The sequence below is a fragment of the Corvus brachyrhynchos genome, unplaced genomic scaffold, assembly GCF_000691975.1.
Source record: "Corvus brachyrhynchos isolate BGI_N302 unplaced genomic scaffold, ASM69197v1 scaffold139, whole genome shotgun sequence".
In the NCBI taxonomy this organism is placed as follows: domain Eukaryota; kingdom Metazoa; phylum Chordata; class Aves; order Passeriformes; family Corvidae; genus Corvus; species Corvus brachyrhynchos.
In genome coordinates this window covers 360,942-366,941 of record NW_008246062.1, presented here as the reverse complement: position 1 = coordinate 366,941, position 6,000 = coordinate 360,942, and the positions used below count along the sequence as shown (strand labels likewise).

The following is a 6,000-nucleotide window of genomic DNA, read 5'->3' as shown; positions in this document are numbered from 1 at the left end:
AAATCTTTTAATGCTCTCTGGAGCGTGTGTGTGCACATGCATGCAGGAAAAAATGCTGGTTTTGTTTGAGGTACATAAGCAGCTTTTTATCTACTTTAAATCTGGCAAAATGTTTTATACACATTATAGGATTGTTTGTTATTTGGTGCCAGATCAATTTGTCGTGGTGACCCTTCTTTGCCGCTGATATTTGAAGAAATCTGTTTCTGCAAAATTCTTCTAATACCTTCGCATGCACTACTATTTCAAAGGTACCACAGAGGCTGACTCTGAGAGGTTTCATTTCTGATGTTCACTGTTTTTGGTTTTTTTTGGGGGGAGCTCAAATTCCACTGGTGCATCAGGAAGACCAGAACATGACCCTCCTAATTGTTCATAGAGCTGTATGATCTGTGATAGTGGAGGGTCAGGCAGCATAGTTGTCTTGAGAATACTGGTAGGTGACACTACCCTCCTTGTTGTAGAGGTGTGTGCTATACATCAGGATTGTTGCTGGTTTTTTCTGGTTACCAGCCTGATTCTGCACTTAGACAACAGAGGTCAGCACCCACCTACAGCATTTCTAGTCCACGCCAGTTTGGGAAGGGTGAGAAAGAAGTCAATGATTATTTTACCCTTTTCAAGGGTAGGTGACGCTGAAGATCGTGCTGCACTCATTAAATAGCTGTGCTCTAGTAAGAGTAGAACTTCTGGCCACAGTGCAGTTACAACTCGAAAGACTGTTCTGTGGAAGTGTAATTCAAAACAGCACATATGAATGACTTTATTTATTTAGGCTGGGCCAAGGAAAACTGCCTTAGTCCATGCAAGGGGAACCATTGTATGAGCTTTTTTTGTGGTAGTTTATTGATGGGCTGGGAAAGCTAGATCCTTGGCCTCTCTGCTTCTGGGTGACTGGCAGCTCCTGTTTCTCTTTGTTTAGGATAAATGCCCTCTGGGATATTTGTTTTCTAGTGGCTTTGTGGCACTCACTGTCTGGGCTGGCTGAAGGCATGTTAGATCTGCTAAAAGGAACACAGATTCAAGGGTTTGCGCTAAAATTTTAGGATAAAGCTGCTACTTCAGGACTGGATATGTCTAAGGAAAAGTACTCGGCATATGGAATTTAAAAATAAAAATACTGGCTATATTAGGAGATTATACAGTAACAAAGTTTGATGTACTGCTGAACTCTAGAGAATTCTAGGGCTTTGAATTTGCTGATGATCGTCTAAATATAGTTTTTTTGTTGTTGTTTTTGTAGAGTATGGGCTGCATTCTGAAAGGTGGTCACAAGGAAATAAAGCTTTTACTTTTAAATAAACCCCTCCTAATGTAAAATTCTTACTGAAATGCTGAACACTGACAATATTAAATGCCAGTACTGACAAGTGTCTCTATAAAAGGTGATCAAACAAAGCAAATGCTCATTTAAACACTCTAGCTTTCATAATTTGTCTAGTGCTCTTCATGAAAGCTTCTCTTTTTTTCTATTTCAGTTTTTTAAGGACTTTAAACTTTATTAGTCATCATTTAATATCATAGCAATAGGAGCAAAATATTTTGAATTTTGTTACAACAGTGAAATATAAACTTTTTAAAAAATTTTAAATTTTAAACTGATAGAAAAATGATTGCCCAACTTCATGCAAAAGCCATAAATATGTGTCCTTGAACAGTGAGGTTTGTACTGGATGTCCAAGATTAAAAATCAGAAGAAAAAAAGACACCAAATCTTTTATCTCAGCTGCTGTAGAACATTATATTCCTCTTTGCTATTATGCATATATGTAATGTTAAGTTATCACCTGTAGTCCAGAATTGTATCTCAGGAAAGGGTATATAAATCTTTTGTCTGTAGCTGTGTTTACATGGTCTGTGTGATTTGGTAGCCTGGTAATTTGGAAGACAAAGATGGCCATGTTAGGTATCAGTGCAAGGATAGAAATGTTACAGTTTTTCCATTGAAGATAAAATTAGGTGGCACTCTGCGTGATCATTTTTACTATGGTTACTAAGGAGTTGCACAAGCTTGTAATAACTTAATGGGTACTCTCGATGATTTGATGGTGATCCAAGCCCTGCTTAAATTCTCAGATCTCAGTCTGATTTTGTTTAGCCAAAGTAAAGGTCGCCAGAAGGGCCATTTCATTTAGTGAAATAAAATACTCAAAAATTTCAGCATAAGCTGAATGTGGTGAATTGAGGAGCAAGGAGAGCACTTCAGTGTCACTCTCCAGTGCCTGTCCTTGTCTCTGTCAGATCCTTTTAGCTCATTTGCCTCCTGTGCTTTCTCATCTCCTTTTGTTCGGAGGCCTTGGCCCTCGTCTGGAGTGTTCCAAAACTGAACTGGAAATGGTGGTACTTGTTACGAAACCTTCTTTGGCATCGTGCTTACTGAAAACTTGACTTCCTTCTAAAAAGCTATTCAATGTATGTTTTGTATTTTAGAAGGTTATTCCACTAAAATATCACCTTTTTAGTTTTGGAAAGTACATTGAACAGTGGAAGAATGTAGATTTTTATGGAATCTAAGATCTATTCACACTGTATTGAGGGTATTAGCCAGGGGGAAAGGAGGTTTATTAAACCTAGGAAAAAAGAGCTGACCAGAACATTTTTCAAATGGTGCTTCATCAGAATCAAATATACTACCTGGAGTTTAGTTTGTTTTTATAAACTTATTTAGATTATTTCCATTTGTGCTAAGCTCATAACAGGAGGATTAAATAGTTCACAAACATGACTATAAGCAATGGACAGCAGCAAATGATAACGTTCTGACAGGGATAGTCGGTCTCAGCCAATCTCAGAGGCTCGTAAACAGAAATGAAACAAAGTGGCACACGGGCAGTAAAATTAGACTGCATTAAAGACTTGGAATATTCTGCTTTTTTACAGTGTCCCTGCTGATCCAGGCTTGACAGTGTGAAGTGGGGAGGAGGAGTTCCTCCCTGAATAGTTGCATAACTGAGGCACAGAACAAGCATATGTTATATTCAGCTAACAGTGAGAACTTAGATGTGCTTTGCAAAATGTGTTAATGACAAAAACGTTGTAGCTTCCAAGACACCAGGCTGCTGGCATTGCTTAGTCCTTAATTGGAGGTTTATATGAAACCTCATTTTTTGAGTACTGAAACTTACAAATACAAAATAATGTGATTACCAAGACACACACAGTTGGTATTTAAGAGCACATGGAGTGACTAGTCTGACTTGTCTGTATCATGTATTGGTGTATGTTGTTGTATGGTTTTAGAATTACAACTTTCCGTTTTCTGTCTGGACTCTTGGTGTTTCTAGTTCGAGTTTGTACAGGTTAAATTTGTTCCCAAAGGTGATCTGGAAGGGATTTTTTCTTAACAAATCGTGGTTATATGTTTATAGAGCAGAAAAACAACTTGAAAAGGCTAAAAAGAAATTCTGTTTTCATTAACCTTCAAAATATCAAGACTGTCAGCCCAGGTCTTCTGCGATTATGCTGAAGGACTGAGATATATACTGTTAGCTCCTGAATCTTAAATGAAGCAGCATATGTGTTGAGTCTTTAATAAAGTCATCTTTTTTCCAAAATGTTAGACACTAAAGTGAAGTGGGTGTTAGTAAAAACAAACAAAAGCGGAGTTTTGAGCTTCTGGCTGAAAATCCCTTACTCTCTGTTACTGCATCTCTTTCTCTCTGCTCCTGCAGCGTTACCTTCCCCAGTGTATAGCTGTAGCATATCCTGGTTCTCAGTTTGAGAACATGTGCAGGGTAAGGAGCTGCTGTCTAAGGGCAGCTGCTCCTCTCCTCGCCCTGCCGTGCTTGGCATTGACTGCTATTTGCCTTGGGTGTGGAAAGTCTGTGGGATTTTCATGCTGTTCATAAGGAACTTGGTAGTGGTGAGGTGGACAGGTAAGTAGCTGGCATTGTCAGTTTGAGGACTCTTTTATCTATGGGAGGTGGTAAAGCTTCTCCTCCAAGGACAGAGCTTGTAACAAAACAATCCAGGAGGGTTGTTTTAGCATTTGGTTTTCTCCTTGTTGCAGTTTCAAACGATGACTAGTGTTGTGCCAACCATGAGGCCTTTTCCTGTCAAAGCAGTAGTGGTTAGGAACATTCTCAGCTGGTTTCAGAGGTCACTTATTCCCTCAATACAGACTGAATACAGTAGTTTGTGCAGAGGCTGGGTCTGGGATTTTTATCTTTGTGAAATCTGGAGGACATAAGCTCCATTTCCTCTGTGGTTTTTCTGATCTGCATACCAGCTTTGGAAATTTATAGTTACCTTCTGGTGTTTCTTCCCCAGTTGCTCTGGGGTTTTATATGTGCATTCATTTATTAATAATGACATGCATTTCACTAGCATGTGGCCTGATTGCAATAATGCTGTATCACTACAGTTTTTCTGGATCTTTGATAGTAATACAAGCTGCAAATGTTTGAATGTTCCTTCCTTTGCCTCTTACTGTGCACCTGAGATACAGACATTGTGATGGAAGGATGTGCTGGGGTTGCTATTACATGTGTTAGTGTCTTGAGATTTGCAGGAATGGGATACGTGTAAGCTGTTGTTCAACTGCTACATTAATAGGAAATTGTCTTTAATGGGAACTCTTGGTCACAAGAAATTAAAGTTCAGTGCAGAGTTCTGTCAGCATCTTGATCTTTTTCCTCAGTCCCTTTTCCTATGTCTCTCTCCACTGTTTCTGCTCTTCCTGCTTCTGGTTTCCTACCCTTTCTCCTGGTTGTCTCCCCTTTTCATTTCTTTGCCATGTCTTTACTTTTGTTTTCTTTGCCGGCTTGGTTGTGAGTTCCTCTTTTTCCTCTCCTTCCCCCCTGAAGTAACACTCACATGTCTGTCAAAGCTGGTATTCAGGCCTTTTTGTTGTGAAAAACAAGCCTGAGAGGATAGCCTTGTGGTGAGGGTCATGCCAACACTGTTGGGTGGATCCTGGCAGGTTTCTGATGCATTTGGGTACATCTTCATCTTACCAGCACCCCAGCATTGTCACTCTTGCTGTGGGCCAGAGATGTGGCATTTGTCTTGTCTCAGGCTGTAAATTGCTGGTGCTCGACTCCATGGACTTCAGGTTTTTTCTGTTGTTAAATTCAGCAAACAAGAACTTCTGTACACAAGAGGGGAATAAACCTTTTATACTCCATGGTAACTGCATGTGTTCAGCATTATACCAGTGGTTCTTTCTAAATCAGCACCATAAAAATTGTCATTCAGTTTGTTCCACTTAGTCAGGGCTGCTTCCTTTAATGACCAAAGCAAACATACGTGTGTTACTTTTCTTTTTTTCCTCTCTAACTACTCTCATAGGAACCAGAAGGTAATGGCATACCTTTGAAACTCTACCAGCTATAAAAGTGCCACTTGAACCTGAGCAATGCCTGTGCCTGTGCAAAGTGCCACGTGTGTTTGTCAGAGCCTATCCAGGGACCTTGAAGTACTGATGTGTGTCTGAGGGACTGCGTTGCTTTGTAGACCTTTTGTTTCCAAAAAGAAAGGAGCAACCTGGTTGTAGCTCTGATGCATCTGTGTGCCTGGCTGGTAGCTAGAGATGGTGGCCAGGACAGAAAACTCTTGCTTGTTCTCTGTCTACATATGATGAATTTGTTTATTGTCTGCTGCACTTGATGCATCAACTCTCCTGTAAATGTAACTTTTCAAAGCATTTTTTACATGCTGTCTTCAGAAATGCTGGTTCTGAAGCATTTCTTGGAGTTGCAAGTTGTGTGCATGGTTCTGAAGTGCTTTGAGGGCTGTATGTACTGGTTCGTTGCCTCCATGGTACTGAGTATGACCTTGGGATGACAGCATAGGTATTGATAAGTAAAAATTTTAACATCTTACCAATTTGCTGTGCAGCTTTAGCATGAATTTGTTTTCACCTTCAATTTTAACATGGAAAGGTTCGCTTACTTGTGCAGAATTAACTCGTGGTTGTTTGCCTTAGTATGTTGTGAGAGCTCCAAAGCTTTTTACCAGTGTGTATATTTGCCTAACAAAGTACTCTTCACATTGTTTATA

At 39.7% G+C, this 6,000-nt stretch overlaps 1 protein-coding gene across 7 annotated transcripts in view; it reads left to right on the top strand.

The window, feature by feature from the left end:
* UNC13B (unc-13 homolog B) overlaps positions 1-6,000 on the top strand; it is a 181,206-nt gene that overhangs the window by 21,433 nt on the left and 153,773 nt on the right. The window lies entirely within an intron of this gene.